This window comes from Lampetra fluviatilis, chromosome 3 (genome assembly GCF_964198595.1).
Source record: "Lampetra fluviatilis chromosome 3, kcLamFluv1.1, whole genome shotgun sequence".
In the NCBI taxonomy this organism is placed as follows: domain Eukaryota; kingdom Metazoa; phylum Chordata; class Hyperoartia; order Petromyzontiformes; family Petromyzontidae; genus Lampetra; species Lampetra fluviatilis.
The window spans coordinates 33485308-33495296 of record NC_136277.1 but is presented as its reverse complement, the minus strand read 5'-3'; the positions used below and the strand labels follow the sequence as shown (position 1 = coordinate 33495296).

The window sequence follows — 9989 nt, the reverse complement described above, 5'->3', positions numbered from 1 at the left end:
CACGGCCAACACCGGTGACGATTATTTGAATCAGTCCTGGGCCTCCTCTGTGTCGACTCAGCCTCAATGAGTACCTGGTGCTGTGCGTAAAAACATCGCCACTAGGGAGACAAAGGCGGCCGGGCGTGGTGCTGGCCACCCACCCCCTCGTGTGCCGTGCTGGCTTTCATAGGTGCTCGCTAACAGCACTTGCCCCAACAGTCTGTTAAAATTATTTAGGGGATCTTTGCCTGGTATACAGGAGGTCGTGGGTTCGATCCCCGACCCTGACGCCTGATGTATATTTGGAGTTTGCATCTTCTTTTTCCCCGTAGTGTGGATTTGTCTCTGGGTCCTCCGGGTTTTCGCTCCACATTTAGAAACATGCGTTCAGAGTATTTAGCTGCGAAACATTTCCACATCAGCCACTTCATTGGGCTATCACTTGTGGTCAGGTCGCATCTGAAAAAGAGCTATAGAGCTCACTGGGTCTTACCTGGTAACACTAAAAAGACTTTATTTTTTAGTTTTAACCCAAATTGAGTAATGTTCAGCGTAATTTTTGACCCTGCTGCCGGCACACAATGATGGCCCACTAGTTTTGAATGACGTCAGGAGATGGTCAACGTCCACTGTGAATGAAGCGGACTGCGCGTGTTATTGTTATATTATTATTATGGTTCTTACACTGGCAGTATTAACCAGGGCGGCCCTCGATGGGCCCTGCACGAGGCCACGTGGTGACGGTGGGGACGGTGCGATGTGCACTCAGCGCGGCGTACGGGACGTTCCGTGTTGCAGATAATTAATAACGGGACATTAGTCGTGCGGAGTAAACACGTTACAAGCTGTTTAAGGGGGGTGGGGTGGGTGAAATATGACAATAATAAACATTCAGTTTTGGCCAATTAACAGCTCACTGCTGCTGATGATGTACGATGTTAATGATATGCGCACAATATGAACATCTGCTTCATTGCTTCGATCACTATTTATTTATATCAGATATGTTTCAACCAAGCAGTGATGATGACTGTCAAGATTCGTTAGGACCTCGTAATTGTGATGATTATCATCATCCAGACATCACCATAATCAGTGCCATCGTCTGGACATCAATCATGATGGCTGTTTGAATGAATACCATCAGCATACACACGCGCGCACGTATCGTTCCGGTATTAATGCTAATGTATTTCACAATGTGCAACGTTGTGAGGTTCCATTTGCATACATATCGCAATATTAAACCGAATAATACTAATTAATTTGTATTTTTGACGTTCATAAAGCCAGCGCCATCATTGCAGCCGTTATCACTTACGCGTTAATGAATTTCACAGAATAATTACAATAATCTTACATAATTAATATCGATCCCCATTGATCAATGTTCATGTTATCCATTAAATTAGACGTATTCACGGGCTATCATCTTCAATATTATCTTTATGACTAAATAATAATAATTGACCTCTTCAGTCACTATCATCAGCGACTCATTCACAATATTCATAGGCGTATTTATGAATATCATGAAAAAATGTGTAATCATTGGCCGATTAATTAACGAGCATTATCTGAATCATCATCGTCGACCCATTGATGTCCTTAATCATCAAATAATAGCAAATAATAATAATGATAATCATAAACATGATCAAAATCCGTTTCAGGATAAGCACATCCCCAACCAGAGATTTAAAATGCAGGCTGCATTTACGGCTCCCGGCCCAGCAGCAGTCCCCCCACCACCACCACCGCCCCTTGCCCCCCTCTCCCGCCCCTCCCTTCCTCCCCCCTCCTCCCACCACTCACCTACACGAAGCTCAGATACCACCGGTGCCGTGGGCTGGAGGGGGGGGGGGGGTCCTTGCCCGTGCTGGTGACGACGTCAGAGTGACGAGCGAGAGGCTCCCCTGGGACCGTCCGCTCCCCCAACACCCTGCCCCAAACGCCCCACCCCCCCCGGCACCACCGGTACCCCCAACCCCACCACGCGCTGTCAATTGGACTCCAGCAGAGGCAGCGGCTGAATACCAATTGACGAGGCGATGCAGCTCACGGCAATTAGAGCCACACGGCCGTCGGGCGGAGCAGTGCCGGGCTGAGCGTGCGGGGGAGGATATTCGGACATGTGGACGGACAGACGGAGCACAACGACGGGGAATATACACAGCGTGGTGGACTTCACGTGCGGATACCGAGGCAGGCAGATGGATAGATAGACCGGCACGTGAAGAACTAGAACGTGCACAAACAGAATTGGTTAAGCATAGAGATACACCATAGACAGTCAAACAGACCGATACGTCGGGTGACAGACATACAGATACATAGACATGTTTGTAGACAGACAGGCAGATAGATAAATATGTAAAGATAGGGAATTATATTGATTTTTAAAAAGACAAATAGTATAGAAACATTTAGACAGGTGGAGAAATAGACAAACAAGGTGACAGATAAAACACATGGACATACAAATAGACATCCACACAGATATACAGAAGACACAAACAGAAAGATACATGAAGACAGATATACATGGAAATAACGGTGTCTTGGTAAATATCTGAATTTAATTAGGTGAGGGCCGATTAGAGACATGCATCTGCTTTGCAAGGTATGCCTGGGATAGATGCTAATTCAGTGCAGGGTAGATAATTACTGCCATGACAGACATGGGAGCTGATTCTTAATGAACTCTGTGAAACAAGACAGATTTCAGATGTGTGCCGGCTTGTTTTTCTCTTACTATCAATGACTCAACGAGCTCTTGCGATTCACGAAACGCATTCATTTACAGCCGATCGTCAGTCCACTGCTGGATGAAGGCCTCACCATGCAGTGTCAGTTCGTTCATGGGGATTGTTTTCACGATAAGTCACTTTGCTGGTCAGGGTGGTTGAGTGAAATTGTGAGAGTGTTCATACTCCTAAAGAGGCCGGTTCGGACATCACTCGCCACTGATGTGAACCGTGGTTGGGAATCAAACTCGGGTCAAAGGGTTCAACTGTGCAATGCACAAACCATCGTGGTTACAATACGCGTCCTTATTCTTTGGTTATTTCGGTAAAGTCACGTAGGTGAAAAAAAAAAGTTATTTCTATTTTTTATTAAAAAATATAAAAAAGTTATTTCTATTTTTATTTTCACCTACGTGACTTTACCGAAAGAACTAAAGAGTATGGATCCTTGCAGTCACGAAAACTTCAAATCTAGAATACGCGTCCTCACGAGACTTGGTTGGGAGGAATGGTCACCTTTGTTAAACTTGTGTGAAATTTCCCCAGTCTACATGTGAGGTGTGGGTCTGTGGCTGGTTTGTATTAAACACCTCAAGTGTGTGTGGGGTTTTTTCTCATTAACTTACACAGCTTTACATTTTAACTTGAAGGAGTTTTAACGTTGAGGGTAATTTAAGTACAGCACTGCCACTTTATTTTACCCAGTAAAGCCTAATTGAATCTCAAGACTCTGATTCCAGGTGAACCACACATTACATAATTAAGAGCTGGAAGTTTGCCAAATTAAGTACAAAACCATGCACATTTTTGCGCGGTAGATTTTGTGTAAGCACTCAATGGTGACTGGATTCACACCATCAGCTCACTGCTAGGCGAGGGCCCCGTTTAATCACAACTCAAACTACGCGAGTCTATGGACATCGACGCAAGCCTATGCGTCTCTATATAAGTCACTGGTGACCGGCCAGACGCAATCACTACAGTTTGAGAACGCCGTTTAATCGCGAGCGGCCGAAACCCCCCGAAAAAAAAGAAAACTCGTGTTAGAACCCAGGGTGCTCATCGCTGCCAAGCTCAGGGCTCTGACCTCTTTGTGCCACCCGGCCACCGCACCACACTCGCTGTGACCTTTGGCAACCATTAATATATAAATAGGACCCACTCAGCCGGCGGCGTCTCACGGGGCTCGCCTCGTTAATTAAAGGACATTGCGTTAAGTGGAATTTGGTTGCACATCACAGGTGTGAGGGCTTTGAGGGTCAGGGCTCCTAATTGATCAAATTTGGAGGGGTAACTACAAAGGTGTCGATTAATTAACGGTGTGATTCCTCACCGTTGCATTTCCACGCCGGCACACCACATCCAGTATACATATCACTAGCCTTAGTGTGGAGGGGAGTAGAGTGAGAAGAGAGGGGAGATGCAGTGTTGAGACTGAATGGGGGATTTCCTGCGTAAACAATGAAGTTATGTCAAAAATATATTATGGCATTTGATTTATCACAACACATTGTTCAAAACAACTTCGAGTTTTATTCATATATTTTAATTCTCCAAATCGCACCAGCACCCTGACTCCCAACAACATTTGTGTGTATCATGTAAAGTCACAGATTCTGCTCAAATAGGCATTACAGCAGTGGCCCACATCTATTTCGGCCGTCAAAAGTCAGCGGTGAAAATTCCACATTCCCATGGCAGGAGCCACTAGCTCTCTATACTCTATGGCCGCTGTTGTGCAGCCCACATCTCGTCAAATCTCGAAAGTCAAGCCGGTTGGAGCAAGGTCAGTACCTTGGATGGGGAACTGTCAGTTAATTGGAGATCTGTGAAAAAAATCTGTATAGCTCATCGGATTCCTCCGGTATCACTAAATATTCTGATTCTGAATTGCAGATGTTGTTGACGCAGGCTGGAAGGTGGGCAGCAGTTACTCAGCAATGCATCATAAAATCCATCTGTTTCCAAGCTTTGAGCGTTTTCTCCGGGTCCTCCGTTTCCTGCCCACACCAAGTCGAAACTCCTGAATGGAATTTGGCCAAACAACCCAATGTGGTAGCAGGACCCCTGGGGATTCAGTGACGATGTTCTAGGAGTTTAAACGGCATTATTAATATTCTTATTCTGATAAAAAAAACGATCTGCGTATATATGTATCGTGGGCTTCACAAGTACAGCCTCTTGCGTGAGTTGGATCGAACTACAAACGAATCTAGTTTCACAGTTCACTCTTTGAAGTGGCGAATAATATATAAATGTGTACGCATTTTTAATAAATCAACAGATCTCTGTTCTCTGCGATAATAGGCGTCCTCTTCCAAAAATAGACGGCATTATACAGCATCAGCGTGCACCTCGAGGGGGGTTGAGAGAGCGGCTAGGGAACGGTGGGGGGCTGCTAGATTTGGGTGGCTGGGAGTGCGGAAATGATAGAAACATCTGTACAATGAGATGGACGCACTCATGCACGCAGGCACTCGGTTGAGTTCACGCGACACTGAAATAAACCCAGCTCGGTGACTCGGCCACTCACCATCGCACTACGCTCACTCGCTCACCCGTTCACTCGCCCGTCCACGCACCCAATGGATCGCACACCCACAAACTCGCTAATCCACCCTATCGGACACTCACTGGCTGGGTCACCGACCATTCTCTCACACACTCACTCACCAACCACTCAACTGAACGCCAAGTCACCCATTCAATCGCCCCGTAAATTGCACACCCGCTCAACCACTAACCCATTACGTTGCATGCTCACACACTCACCAAACCTATATACTCACCCAAACATCAACACACCTACCTACTTACACACTCACTAAATCACCCACCCATCCAGGCATCCACCCATCCACCCACCCACTCACCCATCCACTCGCTCCGACCACCAAAGCCATCACCACATTTGCATCTGATTGAACTTATCCTTTCCACCCTCCCTCCCTCCTTGGCTGTGTAGGAGACATTCCTGGAACTACGGAGGGCACAGCAGAACGCGAGAGATTTTTTTGTTCGTGATGGCAAAATACTAAATAACATATCATATGTAACATTATTAATTGCACACGACGGTTGCATTGGTGGAAGATGTGTGTGCTGGTGCGTCAATGAGATGGCGCGTGTGTGTACGTATGGATGTGCAAGTACGACCGTCGGCATGTGCGTGATTGCACTGGTGTGTGTTGGTGTTTGTTGGTGTGTGCTGGTGTATGTTGGTGTGTTGGTGTGTGTTGGTGTGCTGGTGTGTGTTGGTGTGTGTGTGTTGGTGTTTGTTAGTGTGTGTGTTGGTGTGTGTGTGTTGGTGTGTGTTGGTGTGTGCTGGTGTGTGTTGGTGTGTGTGTGTTGGTGTATGTGTGTTGGTGTGTGTGGGTGTGTTGGTGTGTGCGTGTTGGGGAGCGGTTATGCACCGGTGCGGTGCGTAAAAACATCACCACTCGGGAGACAAAGGCGGCCGGGCGTGGTGCAGGCCACCCACCCCCTCGCGTGCCGTTCCGGCCTTCATAGGTGCTCACTAACAGAAAATCTGTTAAGGCTATACGGGGGATCTTTGTTGGTGCACCTAGCATGGCACAAGCGCCGTGGTGACGCGTGCTCATGTGTGTGGTTGGCACATGCGTGCTTTGTATGCGCTGGATGTTTTGGTGCGTGTGTGTGTTGGTGAGGGAGTGTGGCGTTTGTGTGCAGACTGCCATATACAACATCATAACAGTCTGGGTCACTGGATGGGTTCCACAGGATTGGAAGAATGCTCTGGTGGTCCCCCTCTTTAAGAAGGGGGAACGCACAGATTGTAAGAACTACAGGGGCATCTCACTCCTCAGTGTACCGGGAAAGGATTATTCAACATCGCCTTGCCAGGCACGCTGAGGAGGGGCTCGGAGAACCCCAATGTGGTTTCATGCCAGGGCGGTCTTGGACAGACGATATATTGTCTGTCTGCTACAGCAGAGGTGTAGGGAATTCCAACAAGACCTATATCTCTGCTTTATTCACCTGGTCAAGGCCTATGCCATCATCAATAGACCTGGGCTCTGGGATGTTTATTGCGATTTCAGAGTCCTTGAGTGGGAGTCATTCCCTGTCCTCTGGCGCCTACATGATTTTAGATCTTTTTCGACCACATAGTTTGAGTATTCATTCCATGGCTGTACTGGATGAATCTCCATCGAGTACAGACACAATGGGAGGCTGATTGATGGTCAACCATGTTACGTATGCTGATGATCTGGTGATTGCTGCTCACTCAGAGAAGGAGTTGGAGGTGCTGCTGCTTGACCTGGAGCTTGCCACTAAGAGGTGGGGCTATACCATCAGCCCCTCCAAAACTATGCACCTGCCTGGGTATTTTGTGTTATCAAACACTCCACCCCCTCAACTCCCCATTGGCGGAGCAGTTTTGAAGTGAGTGGAAAGGTTTCCATACCTGGGCATGTTTGACAGCAGAGGTCTCACTCCGAATCAGTCGAGCGGCATTATATTTTAAACGACTGCGTAACGCTGTGTGGACCCAACCTGGTCTGTCACTCCACCCGAAAATTCAGGTCTTCTTGGGCACAGTCATGCGCTCCCTTCTACATGCTTGCGAAACGTGGATCCGCTTAATGGAACATCTGCGATGGTCAGAAACATTCAGGCTGGCCTGCCTACGATCCATCCTGGGTTTAACCAGGCTGTATTGTGTGAGCTCACACATCCTTGAAATATTTGGACAAAGTCCCATCGGTGGGCTCTTTATGCAGGAAAGGCTGCGTTGGCTGGGTCATGTAGCCCACATGCCCAGCCACCGCATGCCTAAACAGCTTTTGTTCGGCCGGATAGAGGGGGTCAAACGGGCACGGCATGGGCTAGAGAAGAGATGGAGTGATGTGGTACGACAGGATATGGAGCTGAGTGGAATTGCCGATGACTGGTACCAGCGGTGTCAAGATCGCCCTCTGTGGTGGAGGCTCGTGAAGGACGCTGCTACTGGGCAGTTGGAGACAAGTTGGCACAGTAGGGGGGGCAGTCATCTCAGTCAGCTCATGACACCTGCTGGGTCTGTCCCGTGACCTGTCCGACACTTCACGTTGCCTTAACCTGAAAGTGCACCGAGCCTGGCACAAGCGCCGTGGTGACGTCACCGCCACTTAGTGGCGAATGGCGCTTGCTGTTGTTGTTGTTGCTAGGTGGGTGGGTGCGTGCCTCCCCACTGCCATCTCCACGTGTTTTCGTCAATAGCAGGCAGGGTTTCTCACCGCCAACAGCAGCCTCCGACTCAACGTCTAACCCAACAATCCTTCCCCTATCAATAAACAGCATTTTGTTTTATTATCCCCAACCATCGTTAATCCATCACGTCACTGAACAGCCTCCTCTCCACCAACACAGCCGTCCTTTCATTCAACAACAGTAGCAGCAGCACCATTTCCAGCAGCCAACAGCGTTCATTCAACAACAGCCTTCCATTCAACTGACCTTTGCCTCCCCCCTCCTCTAACCAATAGCCCCTTTCATCTCCTCAACAACCTTGATCCTACCCACATCCTTCCTTACAATCAACAGCCTTCTTCCTTGGCTAAGAGCCACCCTCCTTGGCAACAACAACATCAACAGCAGCCTTCTTGCTAAATAACTACAGCCGGCCCTGCTGCCCCCCCCCACTCTCTCCCCCTCGGCAACAGCCCCCGCATTCGCCCCGCCCCTGGGCGAGACGTCATCACGCACCACAGGGAAAAACCCTCCCGGTGTGACGTCATCACGCATCACAGATCCCTTACCGAGAGCGACGTCATCACGCAGATCGCGCCACTCCCCGACAACCGCACCCCGGCTAAATACGTCATCACGCAATCCAAATCGCCCCCCCTTCTCTCCTTGCAAGTCCCCCCCACCGCACCTTCCACACCCCCGGACGTGACGTCAACCCGCAACGGTGGCGCGAGCGGCGGGCGGGGGGGGGGCTACCCCTCAGCCCCCCACCTTTGCCTCTCAACTGGGCCACACCCCCGGATGTGATGTCAGATCTGCCCATTTGACGTCACGGCACTTCCTGGTGCCGCGCGCTGCTTCCGTTCGCAGCCGCTGAGCGGGGCGGCTCCGCGTTCGCTCGTCCGAGGCGATTATCGCGATAATTCGTGCCCGGTAATTGCGGCGGTTAAATTCCTCTCGCCGTTTCCCCGACGCCTCTTGTTGTTCGTGTCGCCGGCCGCGCCAAGGTAAAAGCGGCGGTTGTGTTTTGGTTTCTTTTTGAGGGGGCCGCCGCCGCCGTGTCCGCGTCTTGTGTTTTGTTGGCGACGTGAGGGGGGGGGGGGAGCCGTGCAATACCCGCGGGAGGCGGGTGGAGGTAGGAGCCTCGTGTACTGCTGGGAAGGAGGGAAGGCCGCGGTCCTCATCATCATCATCAGCAGCAGCACATCACCATCAGAATATCATCGGCGAAACGTCAGCACTCCAGCATCAACGTCAGCACATGGTCATCGCAAGCATCTTCTTCCTATACACTTCGCTAACCCTCTCGCCAAGCGCTAAACATCTGCATCGACATCACCCAGCTCGCTTCATCCTCCCACATCATCACCGCATCATCTTCCCGTCGTCATACCGACCCATCCCCTCAGGTTAGTCGTCAACAGCATCGCCTCCTCATGCTGTTACTCCATCGGTACGTCGCCTCATCAGCACCTCGGTCGCATCATCAGCAACCAACATCGTCATGTTCACACTCCCTCCTTTGCTCACCTCCTCCTTTGCTCACCTCTCACATCATCCGTGCCCATCCTCGGCCTTCCGCATCCCCCTCTTGTTCTTGTCGTCTGCATCGCAGCCTCGTCGCTTCCTCCCCCCCACCCTGAGCGGTCGTCCTTGCCGTTAGACGGCGTCTCACGCCCACGCTAGAGCACTGGCATCCCCCATGGACAACATCGCCGTCAATACCATCACCGTTATCTCAATGCCGACCATCGCCACGAACACTAATACCATTATCACCGCTTTCACCATCAACCCCATGACCACGGCAATTTCCAATCGTCAGCAATCACCACATCGCCATCGCGATAGTCATCGACACCTTCACAATCACCGACCATCGCCACCATCACTGTCAACATTGTCGATAATATAAAATCGTAACTATTATGATTACCATCAACGCTATCATTGTTACTGTACCATCGCCATTGTCGGCACCATCACCACCATTACCCAAAAGTAACTTTACTGCGGTTAAATGAAACAATGGTAACAATAAATAACATAATCACCACCATTATAAGC

General features: G+C 49.5%; 1 protein-coding gene across 3 annotated transcripts in view; it reads left to right on the top strand.

The window, feature by feature from the left end:
* Positions 1 to 8743: 8743 nt before the first annotated feature.
* LOC144931039 (casein kinase I-like) overlaps positions 8744 to 9989 on the top strand; it is a 44351-nt gene continuing 43105 nt past the window's right edge. For 2 of the 3 annotated variants that reach the window (XM_078854927.1, XM_078854924.1), the window contains exon 1: positions 8744 to 8929. The gene's annotated coding sequence lies outside the window, so the exon portion shown is untranslated. The remainder of the gene's footprint in view (positions 8930 to 9989) is intronic. The other variant, XM_078854925.1, reaches the window with a different exon arrangement.